Raw genomic sequence first — 16,461 nt, forward strand, 5'->3', positions numbered from 1 at the left:
ATTACCTTCCTAGAAACTTAAAAGATCTGCTTATAATGAGTTTGCCTTTACTTTCAAAACGCTAAAAACTGTTTAATGGGAGGTAGAGCAAGAATGGGGAGAAGTTTAAATGGGGATACAGTTGGGTGGAAAGGACAGAAAAAGGATAAATAATGCTAAGAATATTTTTTTAAAAAATCATGTGCAAGCCTATTAGTTGATAAACTTTATATATATGTATATATATATATATATATATATATATATATATATATGCCATATATCTAAAAGTTTAATTGGAGTTACCCTACACAGAGGGTAATGTTTCTCTCAGGAGCCATAGATTTCCAAATGAAGTATGGGACCCCATCTATGGAACTGACCAAGGAAGAGGATGTCTTAGGTGTCTTCCCAACCTTCACAACGTTGCAGGTTTCTACTGGGGCTGTGCTTTCTTAATCTCTGAGTCCATTGGATCAATACCAGCCTGCAACACGAGATGCTTAGTAAATTCTTATGAATACGTTGGAAACCGGGGCTGACACACTGAATGGTCTCTTTTAGGGGTGCCACAGATGGTTTGGGTTTGATTTGACATTTTGTTGAGGTGTCTCCCTGCCATTTCTCCAAATGAAATGCAGCTTTGTTTGAAGCTTGGATTTTGCCAATTGGTTGGCAGAGGAAAGAGAAAATGCTCTCAGAGAGCCACACACCGTCAAGCTGTTGCTGTCTGCCTGCTTCCGTCCACCTTTCCTTCCACACTACAGGTAGCAGCTTCCAGAAACTGTGATAGAGATGGCTGCAGGTCTTAGGGGGAAATGTCTGGACAAAACTGCTAGAAAGAACATGAGTGCACTGGTCAGTGTTCTCTAGAAAAATAGAACCAACCGAAGGAAAAAGTGTGTGTGTGTGTGTGTGTGTGTGTGTGAGAGAGAGAGAGAGAGAGAGAGAGAGAGAGAGAGAGAGAAAGAGAGAGAGAGAGAGAGAGATTATTTAAAATTTTCGTAGAATATATTTTGATTATATTCTTTCCCCTTCCCTAATTCCTCCCAGATCCTCCCCACCTTGCTATTCACAATTTCATGTTCTTTCTCTTTCCCTCTCTTTAAAATAAAAACAGAAAAAACAATGAAAAATTGAAAATCAAAACAGACAAACTAAAATAGTTTAATAAAACAAAAAAATACCAAAACCAAACAAAAAGTGCACATAAAAGTCAGGGAGTCCATTTTGTGCTGGCCAATTGCTCCTGGGCATGGAGTCTGCCCTGGAATATGACTGATGTATTCAGTGACAGGCCATTGGCCAAAACAAATTTTTCTCTTACCCAGCAGTCATCAATTGAAAAGAGCTTCTTGGTTAGGGGTGGGACTTTATGTGTCCACTTCCCCCTTCTCGGTGCTGGTATTGTGTCTGGTTTGTTCCTGTGCAGGTTTCGGCTTGGTCTCACAGTCTCTGTTCCTTCATATGTTCATATGTCTTACTGTGCCTGGAAGATGCAGTTCTTGGAGCCATGAGACTCAGGCTGTTACAATCCAACGCCTGGATACTGTAGTTCAGTCAAGTTGACATATGAAGCTAACCACCCTGGCAAGGTACCAGGGAAGCACCTCGCATCTCTGTTCTCACAGCTGTCATCAGAATGTGTTCTTCCATCAGACAGGGGCAAGTCATCCACACTCCAAGATTGTGCTCTGCTCCTGCGGCCAGGCAACTGCAAGGACCCTTGATTTCCCAGCCCACATCTTTGGTTGATTATCACTACTTGCAAACTCTTCTCCATTAGTTTATGCTTAGCAATGTGGCCTATACACGCATTTCTACAGATATGGACACGTTTAAAAAGAAATAAACTTGTTTTATAGAAATAAATTGAATGGAATTATAGAGGAAAATGAAAAAAATAATTCCATATCCTCACAGTTTAAAGGTATTTGTAGAGTTGAAAATGTTCAGCTTGGGGATCCCAATAAAATGACCCCATCTCTGTTTTCTGCCTGATGCTGGCTTTGGATCAGATAGCAAAAGAGGAAGTTTGTTTAAGCAACCACACTACACTTGCATTTACGAAACAGCCCATTATCTCCCTGTCCTGTACACCTCGTTCATTTATCTTAACTGACCAGTGACTGACAGTTTGACGAAGGGGTTTGTCATTAAACTTTTATAACGAATAAGAGAGGGTGCTGTCATCTTTGCTGTTGTTTATATTTGACTGTGTAGGATTCAGAGTACTAAGACCCCACTAGAACCTCAGACTTGACAGCTCCCACATTGAACTCACCTTTTACCCTGATTCCATCTTTTTTTTCAAGGTATAAATCTTTTGATGACTTTAGGCATCCTCTTTCCTCCTGTCTCCAAACTAGCTGGCCAGGTATTTATAATTAAGGAAGATAGAAACTTGAACATGTGGCCAAACATCTTCATCTATCTTTAGTCCTCTTAATGGTCGTTAACTTCTAACCAATGTATCTGACCTAACATCTCCGTGATGTCAAGTCAAACTTTGGAAATGCACTGTAAATTTAGCAGACCACTAGCTGCCACCAAAGCCATGTTAAAAATGCCACAAGGAGGCACCTGAAACCTACAGAAGAAATCCCAGCTACTCTGTCATAACCCACCTACCTGATGTCCCTACCGAGTAATTTGGTACATGTATTGACTTGTGACTTTCTTTCCTTCTATGACCATACATGTGTAAGTGACTTCTTTTGTAGTGGAGCAAACCATTCAGGGGACCCGAATCAGTGTTCCCATGCTACAGCTTCATCTTGGCTCAGAATCAACCATAGCTTATTTCCTTTGGAGGAAGAGCTATGGTTTTCATTGATACTATGCTTAGCCATCAAATCCTAGGGTTCCGCCTTCTGTAGTTCTTGCTACTTGCCCAGCCCCTCATCTCTCATGTCTGGAGTTTCACCGTAGCTCTTAAATAGGTCTGTCTACCTCCCAGGAAACTCTGCTTCTGCTGGGTGATCTTTGAGAGATGAACATCAACCACTCAGTGATCCCTCAGGCCGTTTGGATAAAGAACACATGGTGCTGTGGCCCAGAAGATGCCTTGTGCCTGGTCCTCGTCTCCTCCTCTAACACAACCTTATACCCATTCCCACTGGTCCTTTACTGCAGTCCTACCATTTACCCGTTCTCCATAAATACAAAGAGCTCTCCCTCTTGCTTGCAGGGTTACCAGACATTGTTTTTGTTGTTGTTGTTGTTGTTTAGTCTACAATTCATAGCTCTTCCTCCTTATTTTTCAGAACATGTGTTCTCCCCACCACTGTGTGAAATTACCTGGCGCGAGTGAGAAGGAAACATGGAACACAGCACAAACCCATATAGGCGTTTATCAGAGGGGGAGTGTACAGACCTGGGGGAATCAGTGTGCAGAGAGAGAGAAGGAGAAGGCGCTGGCAGCTTTTAAAAGCTGCCTAGTGCATGCACACAGGGAATTGACATGACTAGGTCGAACGCAGAAGATAGGGCTCACGCATGTGTGCAAGGGCTTAGCTGAGTCATACATCGATGATGCAAACACGCAAGTGCGTGGGTCAAGGGGGGCCCTTCAAGTAATTCTGAAACATATTAACTATAATATGACCAATTGTTAGTATTTTTTCTATGTGCTTTCCTCCTTATCACAATATTTTTTTGTATATTGATATAACTGACCACTTCTAACTTTCATTGTTTGGCTTCTAGGGCCTAAAGAGTCATTACTACAGATACGAAAGGAACAACACATATTTTATACATTAAGTCTTTCATCTCAAAACACTGATTTCCACATATTTGGTTCTCTTCACATTTTCATTCAATTTAGGAAAGTGCCCTAGAATTGACTCAAGATAAATTTTTGTTGTTTGATTCCCTACCAAACAACATGATTCCATGGACTTGTTGGGCCATCAAGTAGTATCTATGACGTGTACTATTGGGTTATACAAAAATTGTTGAACATATTCTCACCTGAAGATAAAAGAATGTATAAGGCATTGAAACAAATGGAAGATCAATTTTGTATATTGTGTGAAGACCAGTTTATATTTTCACATAATTCTACGGTCCAGTACCCTTTGGAAAAACTCCCAATAAGCTCATATTTTCTGTATTCATAGGATTTTAAATTTGAGCAAATAAATACAAGGCAAAAAAAAAAAAACGAGGGGCCCTTTAATATCCCCAGGGCCATTAAGCCCTTCTGCCTGAGGGCTTGTCTGTACCTGCATGGCCCTAGAACCGGGAAGTGTCACCCTTATTGCGGCTGAAACCGTAGCACTGTGTGCTGAGGCTGTGTTTATGCCAGTTCTCCTTGGCTGGCCAAGGAGAAAGAGCGTGACTCTGTCTGGACTACTGGGTCCCTATTTTAGATTTGCCAGCATGACTGAAGTGTCACAGGAAGTACAACCTATGCCAGGAACTCTGGGTTCCAGTTGCCTGGTCAGTGAGTCCTTGCTGGCTGGGTTCCATGATCTGCCATACTTTCTGCTCGCCTGAGTCAATCTTCATTGTATTCTTTTTCATCTGTTCCATTTTGTTTGAGTTGGTTAGAAACAGTCACTACCATTTGAATACATTTGTCTCCCCCTCCAAACGCATGTTGATGTCTGATCCTCTGTGCAAGGCTGTGAAGAGATTGTAGAACCTTGGGGGGTGTTCATCATGAAGGAGTTCCGGCTTTATGCATGAATTAATGTCATTTTCCTTAAGGCACTGGCTATCCTGGGAGTTTTACTCCCTCTTCCAACCTCTACTCACTATTCACCCGTTATTCTGACATATGAAGCCTTCCACTATATTCTTCATATTTTCTGTCACCAGGGCCTCACCAGAAACTGAGCATCTGCTGGCACCATGATTTTGAATGTCTAGACCCATGATCCATTTAGTAACAGGTTCTGCAAGACAGCAACAGAAATTGGAATCAAATCTTGAATTTAAAATATAAAAACCCCAATTAACTCATCTCTTGCCCTTTATAACGAAGCTCCTCGAAGATTATCAACCCCTTACCTTGAGCGAGAACTGCTCTCCTTTGTTTCCAAGGGCAGGGATGGCATAGTTGAGCATGTACTTCCTTTCTTTACTTGAGCCATAGGCTTCTCTGCAGCCCAAGTATGTCAACAGCCTGAGCCTGAATGTCTGGCAGTGTCTCTGTCCCATGACTGTCACATAATAGACATTGCTACATCCCTTCACTAAAAATAACTGGAAGGCCCAGGAAGCACTTAGTGTAGAAATCAGAGAAATAGATGTTTTTCAGAATCAAATAAAACATTTTCAATGAAAATCTTGCAATCTATAAAAATTCTCTACATTAAACATTAAACAGAGTGAATTTTCCCCTTTTGATGGCTCAGAATATAACTGGTTGCTCTGAGCTGACAAGCAATGCTGCCCTTGGGACTCCTCAAGAGGCCCCTGGAGCTGCCTTGTGGTTGCTGGAGTGTGGCCTTTTCCGTTCGCTGCTGTCCCAGCATTTATTATGCATGTTTCTTTGGTGCATTATTAAAGAAACACCTATTGATCACTTGCCACTTGGCAGTCATGGGACAGAGATTAGTGTGCATGCCACAGTTACATTCTGAAGGACACACTTCTGGGGACTGGGGGTGGATCAATGAGAAATGATTCAAGGGTGATGCTCAGGAGCTCATCGGTAGGGGTCCTGATCTACAGGGGATCAGAGGTTTTTTTTTTTTTTTTTCGGTTCACCCTTACAGAAAAATGGACATTTTCCAGGTGAAGAGGACGGGTGTATGTATGAGTAGTGTGTTGTGTGTGTAGGATATATATGTGTTTGTGTGATGTATGTATGTGTAAATAGGATGTGTGGTATATATGTATGGGTAGTGTGTGTGCGAGTTGTGTGTGTAGTATGTATATGTGTTTAGTATGTGTGTGAGTTGTGTGTGCAGTGTGTGTGAGTGTGTATGTGCGTGTAGTGTATATGAGTGTGTGTGAAAGTATATGTAGTACGTGCGTAGTGTGTATGTGTGGGATATATGTGGTGTGTGTATGTGTGTGTGTGGGTTTATAAATGTGTAATGTGTGTGTAGTGTATGTGCATACATCTATTGGGTGTCCTACTCCATTATTCTTGGCCACAGCCCCTTGAAATTGGGTTTTTTAACCTTAGAACAGTATTTTGACTAGTTAGCTAGCAAGGAAGCAAGCCCAAGTGATCCTCTCGTCTATGCCTTCCACACAGCTGTGGTTATAGGCTTATGTGTGTGACTAAACCCAGCCTTTTAAAAACCAAAACCAAAACCAAACCTAACCAAACCAAACCAAAACCAAAACAAAACCCCAAACTCCTCACAGTGCTGGGAATGCAAACTCATTCCCTCAAGCTTACATAGCAAGAGCCCTTACCCAATGAAGAATTTTCTGAACCCGCCTTTGGCATTTGTATATGGGACCTGTGTTCATGGTTGTTCCTCTGCTCCAGTTCTACAGGTTAGCTATTGCTGGGCTCCCGGAGCATAGCAAGTGAGGGTGATACTGCTCAAGTGGGCACACTAGCACAGTGAGTCCCTAGAGACAGTCTCTAGAGGGCTCTAAATTGCCAATGATGTCCCTTTGTGGAGGTTGGAACAGTAGGATGTGAGACTCCACGTCTCTTGCCCTGTGGCGAAAACTCCACCCCAGGGAGAAAGAGGGCTGGAGTCTCCTTCAGGGAGGTTCAGGGAGAGATGAAGGGACCTGGGGGCAAGGACATTCTTATCCTTGCTGTCACTGAGATTCAAGCTCATCCTTGTTCTTTGCATGACTTGTTACACATGGATTAGTCTGTTTCCTGCTTTATAACGAAGTACCAGAGGCTGTATGACTTATAAAAGGAGAGATTCATTTACTTTACCATTATGGAAGTAGTGGCAATTATTCTGGAGAGGGCTTTTCTGGCTGTGTCACAGCATGGTGGATGACATCATGGGAGCACATGGGAAGAAGAGATCATGTAGTAGGACAGGGGACCAGAGATGGGTCCCACAAAAATTATAATAACCCTAAGAACAAAATGTTCAGTGAACCAGTATCTTCCCACTAAGACCCAGCTCTCAGATCTCTATACTGAGTATTGAGATTCCACAAATGAGCCTTTAGGGGAACAAGCCACACCCCAACTGTAACAGATTGCATGATTAATGACAGTATCTTCTCATACATCCTGAATGAGTCAATGAGTAATTTATAATGAATACTAACTTGCCAAGAAGGAGCCCAAGCTATTCTCGGTGGGTTTTCCATCATAAATATCAAAATATATGTGACAACCACAGCACCCAATCTCTGCCTGTGCATTTCCCATGAGTTCACAAACACTGGAAGATACTCACTCTTGCTCATCGTTCTTCCTCATGGGGGAGGATTACGGTCAGGACTAATTGGTATTGTCACTCTAACATGCTTGCTGTTCATATAGATTTACAAATTTGAAATATCAGACCATATTGAAAATAACAGGATTAGTAGTGGCAGCAGTAAATAAAGAGGTCAGATACCCTTCAGCCATAGAGGGAGGCAGGCAGTCCAGATACCCTTCAGCCATAGAGGGAGGCTGGCAGTCCAGATACCCTTCAGCCATAGAGGGAGGCTGGCAGTCATTGTGCATAGACACCTGTGCCTCTTATACCCTGTGCTGGCTACCTCTAGGTTGCCCTCTGACCTCTTATTTCTTCTTAGACTTTGTTACCTCTAATATAAGACTACACTTGCCTGGGATCCTCACATCTCCCTCGCCCTGATGAGAACTGTTTACTTCAGCTGCTTCTCCTCAGGCCAGCCTTGCTGGTGCTTTCCTGGTACATAGCCACTCCCTGGAGTCTGTTCTGTCTTGTTAGTCCAGGCTGGAAACCTGAACGTGGCTCTGAGCCACGAGGAGCTGCATGCTAAGCGGCTGTGTATGAGACAGCCATATTCTCACTGATTTTAAAGCGACGTCTTCCTCATCTTTAGGATAGCAGAGACCCAGTGCGATCTGGCAATGGGATGTTAATGGAATCCGCAAAATGCAAAAAGCAAAATTAGCTCAAAGGAGAAACATTCAAGCCTGCCAACTCAGTGTGGAGCATGTGACTGTGCAGGATGACGGGATTTCGGGCTGCTGGGGACAAGTCCTGATGTAAAAGTCATAAGATCCCACTGTCTTGGAAAATTTAGTCTAACATCAGTTTCTGTTCTGATATCCCCCAGGCATTTCTGTGAGCATTCAACCCAGCCCTTGAGCTCAACTGGGTCCCAGCAAAGACTTTGGCCTCACTCCTCTGTGGCAGGAATGGAGGTCAACACCCATGTTGACTCTGTTTGATCTTGAACTTTGCTCCCCCTCTCCAAATCACTCAGGGCCACTAAAAGGGCTGGGAAAACAGCTGGCTCTTGACACCTGCATTTCAAAGTGCTGATTTCAGCAGGCTCTCAGGGGTTACATTTGCCCAGATGAATTGTTACCATGGATGCTTTTGATTCTTGTTTAGCACTTAGGAGAAACGCAAACCGATTTCTTACTGCTTCGCAGGGTCCTCATGGAAAGCGCCTTAAACTGACAAGATGAGGTTTGGCAGATTGGTTGGGCCAGCGGCATCCTTTCTCATTTCCTGATTGAAAGGACATATTCATTTCTTTCTGACTCCTAGCTCTTTCATTAGTCCGCATTTGTCCTACAAAACTTTTGAAGGAGAGATCAGAGACAAACATTTTTGATGACAGCCTTTAAACAGAGCCAATTCTCCTTTGAGAGAAAGGAACCCTGGGAAGACATGGAACTGGAATATGGAGGGAAGGGAGCAGCTAAAGGGAATGGGAAGGAGATGAAGTAAATCAAAGCTTGCTGCTGGGACATGAAAATTCTGTTTCACGTTCCAGAAAAGAGATTAAAAAAAAAAAAAACCATACGCCTCAGGTCTTTGCAGAAGCTTGAAGAGGGTGGTACAGCTCATCTTTGATATGGGCCATGTATCACATCCTTGCTGAGGTTCTGCAGTCTGGATCAGAAGATGGATTGTCTCTATGCAGGTCAGGCCACAGAAAGCCAGCTCATTTTGTAGTAGTCAAATTAGAATCCATGGCTGAGTGACAAAGTCTCCCCTGGCTTCTTGAGAACATGGCAGTGCTCCAAGCAAGCCTTGAGAAGGTCTGATCCTTGAGAAGAAAGGCAAAGGGCATTTTCAAAATAAATAATGAAGAACCTGATGATCTCTTGCCATAGTAAGATTGTAATTGAGGGGAGGCAGAGGGTAGAGCAACCAGAGTTGAGCTATTTCATCTTTGGGAGCTTTAAGAGACCCAACGGTTCTGGGAAGCTGCCCTATTTCCAGCCCCTATAATCCGATACCTCCCCAAGTTTATTTGTCAAAAACATCAGGTTGTTGTATGGATCCCCCAGACACCAAGAAATGAACTTTGTGCCCCATTCCTAGCCACCTTGGAGACCAGCAGTCTTGACCTCCAGTCCAGAGGCGCGTGGACCTCTCTGAACAACACCAGAGTAGTGAGATCACCACAGCTTCTGGGTAATAGGTCAAGAGGGCAGTGATGAAGACCTGGGATCCTCAAATATTTACACTATTGCTAACACAATTCACTTGATCTACTGTGATCTCCAGGGCAAAGTCTCTGTTTATTGTCCCAATAATTACCTCCACTTCAATCCTATGAGGAGTGCCTGGTCTTTACTTGTTGACCTCAGTCAACCATTTCAAAGTCAATAAATATATTAATAAAAATATATCGACAAATATTTTAGCAAATTGGCTTTGTCCATAGGCCTTTTATCAAATTCGGTCATTTGATCATTAGTTCTTAAAGGATCAAAGAACCTGTTTCATAACGTGGTCACCGCAGAGAGGCAAAGGAGTTTGAAAAGGCAGATAAGGCCCGCTCAACCTCTAGGTGACTTGAGTTCGGGATTCCATGCCGCAGCTAGGCAGAACCTCCCCATGGCTGCTGTGTGCTTTAGTCCTCCGCAGCTGGCAGGCGAGGCTGGCTGGGAACAGAAGCCAGTATCACAATCAGCATATGTTGGGAAGAGGCAGTCTTGGGATGCTGCATGCAGCGAGGGTGTCAAAGGCAAGAAGAGAGTGAAGAGCTTTGAACTGCCTCTTGGAGTGGGAGGCATCTGACTGAGAGCTGTGTTTATGTTTGTGGTGGAGGTGGGTGAGTCACCTGTGCCTTTGTTCATAGCCAAATAATTCTGGCCTTTACTTGGGGTGACTATCATTATGTAAACCAGTCTGGTGCCTGAATCTCATCCAAGAGGAAAATCTTGGGTTCAATGGACACTCTCTGGTGGCCCACCCTTTAGAGGGCCTTGGCATTAATGGTTTGGAGTCTGTCATTTATAGAATTTCTACACACGTGGCCACAGCTCTTTTCTCCTTTTGAATATCAGTTGTGTTCTGTCTGCCCGAGTTTTTGTTGTGATTGTTTTGTTTGTGTGCTTTCTGCTCCAGAATACTGTTCTTCCCCATCCACTCAATGAGGCTGGGAGACATTGAGTGTAAACATTCCTCTGTGTGGCTGGCTTTCTAGGGACAAGGCTCAGCAGATGCTTTGCACATCGTCACCTGCCCCCTGCCAGGGACAGAAAATAGTTCTCTTCTTTGTTGTCCTTCTCTTTTGTAAAATGTTGAAGGTGTAGCTCAGCAACAGAGCCCTTACCTGACCTGGGTGAGGCCCCGGGTTCCATTCCCAGCTCTGCAAAAGCAGCAACGGGCTAAATTCAAGCCATCTTTATATTTCTTTTTACTTACAAAAACAGAGAGCAACTTTATGCAGGCACAATTGTCGATGTTTTAACTTTTTTGTTTTCAGTGCTGGGGGTTAAGCTCAGGGACTCACACATGCTAGGCAAGCCTGCGCTCCAGTCCACGATTAGGTATTTTGACTCCATGATTCTGGGGAGATGTGAGGAAGGCACCCCAAGGAGGAGCAGTAGGCTACAGTGATAGAGCCCCTCAGGGAAGCACAGGTGGGTCCACAGATCAGAATGCTAGACTCTGAACACACACTGGTTCCAGATTCTGCAGGAAGGAACAGGCAAAGCAGGGCTGGCAGACTCCAGGCAGGCCAGTTCAAATAGCTTTAGGAGTAAATGGCTTAGGGTCTGTCCCTGGCTGTCTGGTACTTGGCTTTGAGTTGATTAGGGCAGAATTGTGGTGCTCTATGGTATGATAACCAGATAAGGGGAGGTGGTTAGAAGTATGGCCTCTTTAGCTACTCGGGAAAGGCCAAGCTACTTGCAAGGGCCTCAAAACTGCACGGTGACAGCACTTGAAAGATTGCACTCTGCTAACATTTGATAAACTGCATGTATTTCCAGTATACAGTTTGATGACATTGATATGGGCAGATACCTGTGAAATTCTGACCACAGTGGAGATACTGTACATGCTTATCACCATGGAAGGTTTCGCCCTGCCCCTTAGTGATCTTTCCTGACCACAGAGCCATAAATGTGCTGTCACTGTAGGTGAGTTTGCATTGTATAGCATCCCATAAATGAGTGACACAGCACACATCCTCATTTGTCTGACTTCCACTCACTACTGTGACTTGAGAGCTGCCCATGATCTTGCATATGCCAGTGGCCTTCCTGGTTGACTAGCACCACCATGTGGCTACCACATCACTGTCTATCAATCCGTCTGTTGAAAACACTTGAGGAGTTTACAGTGTGGGCTCTTTCCACAACAGAGCTGCTGTGAGCCTCGTGTACCTGGGTACCTGAATTTCATTGTGTGTGCAGATTCCATGTTTTTTTCCTTGGGTACCTGCACCTACACATCCAATGGCTGAGTTCTATAGTATAGCCATCCACAAGTAGTTACTAGAGATTGGTTCTAAGCACCCTCCCTGGATGTGAAAAATCTATGGTTGCATAAGCCCCACATATAAAAAGAGGTGGTATTTCCATAGACTCTATGATTGACTCTGTGATCTTTAAATCATCTGAAGACATAGTCCACTAACAACAATGTGAATGCAATGCAAATTGGCAAACTGCACTGTGGGGGAATAAAGACAGAAAAGAAGTCTATACAAGTTCAACACAGGTGCCATGTTTTTTTTTCCTTCCTTCCTTCCTTCCTTCCTTCCTTCCTTCCTTCCTTCCTTCCTTCCTTCCTCCTTCTTTCCTTCTCTTCCCTTCCCTTCCCTTTCCCCTCCCCCCGTTATTCGTGTGTGTGTGTGTGTGTGTGTGTGTGTGTGTGTGTGTGTGTGCTTTACTGGGGATGGATGGCCCTCTCCAACATTTGCTGTCTATCATTTTGTTAATATTTGCCATTCTAATTGTGGTAAGATGCAATCTCAGAGTTGTTTTGATTTTCATTTCCCTAATTGTTAGGAAGAATGAACATTTTCTTAGATATTTCTTAAAAAGTTTGATCTCATCTTTTGAAAACTTTCTGTTTAGATTCCAAGTCAATTTTTTGAATGGGTCATTTTTTAATTCTTTGTCTTTTGAGTTCTTTATATATTGTAGATATTAATCTTCTGTCAGATGTGTATCTGGAAAAGATTATCATCTATCCTGTGTGTTTCCCCATTACTCAGCTGTTTCTTTAGGTGCATCCTGTGAGCATCCTCATTGCTCAACTGTTTCTTCAGCGGTCTAGGAGATTTTTAGTTTTGACAAGTCCCACTTGCCAATTCTTGACTTCAATTTCTGGTAAATGAGTTCCTATTCAGAAAAATTTTTCTTATACCTATATAATGTAGGATCTTACCCTTGTGTTCTAGAGGTTTCAGGGTGTCAGGTTTTACATTTAGGTCTTTGATCCATCTGGAGTTAGTTTTTGTGCAAGGTGATAGACACAGATCTAATTTTGTTCTACATATGAACAACCAGTTTCCCCAGCACCATTTATTAAAGATGTTGTCCTTTCTACAGTGTATGCTTTGGCATCTCTGCCAAATATTAGATGCCTGTAGTTACCTAACTCATGTTTGAGGATTCAGTTTTATTCTGTGGTCTACCTGTCTCTTTTTGGGCCAGTACCATATCGTGTTACTACTTTGTTTCTGTAATGTATCTTGAGGTCTGGAATTGTGAGTCCCTCAGCAATGTTCTTTTGATTCAGGATTGTTTTAATAAGCTAGGGTCTTTTGTAATTCCAGGGGAATTTGAAGATAATTTTTTTCCCCTTCTATTTCTGTGAGGAATGAGATGGGGATCTTGATTGGGATAGCATTGGGTCTGTAGTTGGGCTTTGGGAGAATAGTCATTTTTACAATATTAATCCTACTAATCTATGAGCAAGGGATGTCTTTCCATTTTCTAGTCTTTCTCTATTTCTTTCTCTGGAGGTTTAATGTTTTCATTATAGAGGCCTTTCATCTCCTTGTGTGTCTCCAGATATAGTCTATTTTTAGAGAAGCTTCTATGTGTTGCTAAGTAGAATGTATATTCTTTGGTGTTTGGATAAAATTTTCTGGAGACATCTGTTAAGTCCATTTGATGCATGTTGTTGTGTAATTCTATTTTTTGGCTTAAGTTTTTGGCCAGATGACCTGTCTACTGAAGAAAGTGGGGTATTGAAGTCAAATACTGTTAATGGATTGATGCTAATCAACGTCTTTAACTTCAGTGTACACTTTTAGTGAAATTGGGTTTGGTGCATATATGTTTAGGATGGTAATGTCCTTTTGGTTAACTTGATTAGAATGAAATGTCCTTCTGTATCTTTTCTAGTTAGTTTCAGTTTGGAGACTATTTTGTCAGTTATTAGGCTAGTGATATATGCTTACTTCTTGGTCCTATGTTATTTGAGTTCATCTTTTGTCTGTCTTTTCATTCTAAAGTGGTGCCTATGTTTAAAGCTGTGTTTCTTCTTGACAGATAGATGGATTTTGTTTCTTGATCTATTCAGCTGGTGTGTATTTTTTGATTGCAGAATTGAGGCCATTAATACTTAGTATTACTATTGAAAAGTGTGTGTTGATTGCAGTTTTTGTATTGTTAATTTTTGGTACTTTTTATGTTCTCAGTGGTACTTTGTGTTTCAGTAATTATGAATTTGCTTTTCTTTCTACAGTACCATTACTCTCTTCAGCAAGAAATATTGCTTCCTGTATTTTCTTTAAATTTGGTCTATTGAATATAAATTTTTAAAGCTATTCATATCATGGAAGGTTTTTCTTTCTATGGTATATAGTTTTGCTGGGTATATTAGTCTAGCTTGGCTTTCATAGTCTTTTAGGACTTGAAATATGTTGCCCCAGGCTGTTGTGGCTTTCAGAGTGTCAAACTGAGAAATCAGCACTTATTCTGATGTATTTCCCTTTGTATGCAACTTGTGTCTTTTTTTTTTTAAGTTTTCAATACTCTTTCTTTGCTCTGTAAACTTAGCATTTGAACAATATACCATGGTTATTTTCATTTTTGTTTTTGTCTGTTTGGTGTTCTGTGTTCTTCTTGTGTCTGTATAGGTGTGTTGTTCCTTAGTTTGGGAGAGTTTTATGATTTTGTTGGAGATCTGGGCTATGCCATTGATTTGTATCCTTTCCCTTGTCTATGTTTGTAGTTCGAAGATTTGGTTTTTTTCATTCTGTCCCATAATCCTCTATGTTCCTTTCCTGCATTTAAATAAGGTTTTCATATTTCCTGATTATTTTGTCTAGATCTTCTACTTTGTCTTTGAGTCCTGGTCTTCTATCTTCTGTGTAATTTATTCTATTTGTAAAGTTTTCCTTTGACTTCTCTAATTGGGTTACTGGGTTTTTCAACTCCATTTTCATTTTAACTTGAGTCCTCTTCTATCTTTCTATTGAATTCCATCTTGAAATCCTGGATTGTCATTATCATTTTGAATGGGTCAGGGTTTTTTTTGTTTTGTTTTGTTTTTGTTTTTATTTTTTGTTTTTTTTTTCCCCTGTTTCCTGAAAGCCGGCACCACGTCTGCCTGCAAGATGCCATGCTCTCTGCCATGATGATAATGGACTGAACTATTGAAACTGTAAGTGAGCCACCCCAATTAAATGTTATCTTATAAGAGTTTCCATGGTCATGGTGTCTCTTCATAGTAATAAAAATCTTAACTAAGACACATGGGGTTTGGTACTGATCCAAGTTTCAGACACACACTTGGAATGGATAAAGGATAAGGGTGGGCCACTGTACACTGTTATGATTATAAATTAATTTACTCTTCCGGTCCTGGTTTCTGGGGATTCAGTGATAATGCGGAGTCACTGTTAGTGATCTTGGTACATCTCACTTGCCAGGAAGCCCACAGTTTAGAGCTGTGTGAAGAACCCTCGACAGTTCTCAGGGGTCTTTTCTGATCTTCTCCAGTAAAGAATGCTGTTTGTCTGACCCTCTAGTTTTCCCTCTAAGGTTGAAGCCTCTCTTGCTCTCAGATCAGGGCATTCTCCTTGGAACAAGACTTGACAGGGCATTTTCAACCTGAAGGGGAGGGCGATTTTGACAGCTGGCTCTTCTAAAATAGTGCAGAATGCCAGAGACTCCTGGGTGCTCTATCTCTGCTCTCTTTTCACTCCTAGTCTCATATCTGGTCATCAAATACACATGGCGACTACTTTTGGAGCTGAAGCTAAGCCTAGTGTGCCTTGGTGTGCCCTGGCATGCTCTGGCGAGCCCTGGTGTGCCCTGGCATTCCTTGGTTACCTTGGTGTGCCCTGGCATTCCCTGGTGTGCCTTGGTGTACTCTAGCATGCACTGATGTGCCCTGACATGCCTTGGTGTGCCCTGGCATGCCTTGGTGAGCCATGATGTGTCCTGGTGTGCCCTGGCATGCCTTGGTGAGCCACGATGTGTCCTGGTGTGCCTTGGCATGCCTTGGTGAGCCCTGGTGTGCTCTAGTGTGCCCTGACATGCCCTGGTGTGTCCCTGTGTGCTCTGACATGCCATGATGTGCCCCGGTGTGCCCTGGCATGCCCTGGTGTACCCTAGCATGCACTACTGTGCCCTGGCATGCCTTGGTGTGCCCCAGTGTGTCCTGACATGCCTTGGTGTGTCCTGGATGTTCTGGCAAGCTCTGGTGTGCCCCGGTGTGCCCTGGCATGCCCTGGTGTACCCTAGCATGCACTGATGTGCCCTGCCATGCTCTGGCAAGCCCTGGTGTGCCTTGGTGTGCCCTAGCATGCACTGGTATGCCCTGTCATGCCCTGGTGAGCCCTGGTGTGCCCTGGTGGCCACTGCTTAGATTGCAGTTTGTTTGCTGGTTGGTCTAGCAGTGCTGAATCTGCCCTTGTTCAGAGATTCCTGTCACTAGTTCTGTGGCAGAAATACTTGTGGCAGAAACTTAGTAGTTCCCAGAGGTAAGGCAATTCTGGCCAACCAGATATTTAGCCTTATAATCCATTGCAGCTATTTTCCAATAAAAATTTCATTATTGAAAAATCAGAAGAGCAAAGAGAAAAATAACAACCTACCCTCATGTCATTTAGAGCAGTGGTTCTCAGCTTCCTAATGCTGGAACACTTTGTGTTCCTCATGGTATGGCGACCCCTAGCCAT

At 42.8% G+C, this 16,461-nt stretch overlaps 1 long non-coding RNA gene across 1 annotated transcript; it reads right to left on the reverse strand.

Annotated features, from left to right (window-relative positions):
* Positions 1 to 1,115: 1,115 nt before the first annotated feature.
* LOC146892032 (uncharacterized) lies at positions 1,116 to 5,116 on the reverse strand. The gene is made up of 2 exons (XR_015005139.2): positions 4,999 to 5,116; positions 1,116 to 4,883 (listed from the first exon to the last, which is right to left on the reverse strand). It is a non-coding gene; the product is annotated as an uncharacterized LOC146892032 (long non-coding RNA).
* Positions 5,117 to 16,461: the final 11,345 nt, after the last annotated feature.

Source organism: Myodes glareolus, chromosome 14 (assembly GCF_982192425.1).
Source record: "Myodes glareolus chromosome 14, mMyoGla1.1, whole genome shotgun sequence".
NCBI classification, from domain to species: Eukaryota; Metazoa; Chordata; class Mammalia; order Rodentia; family Cricetidae; genus Myodes; species Myodes glareolus.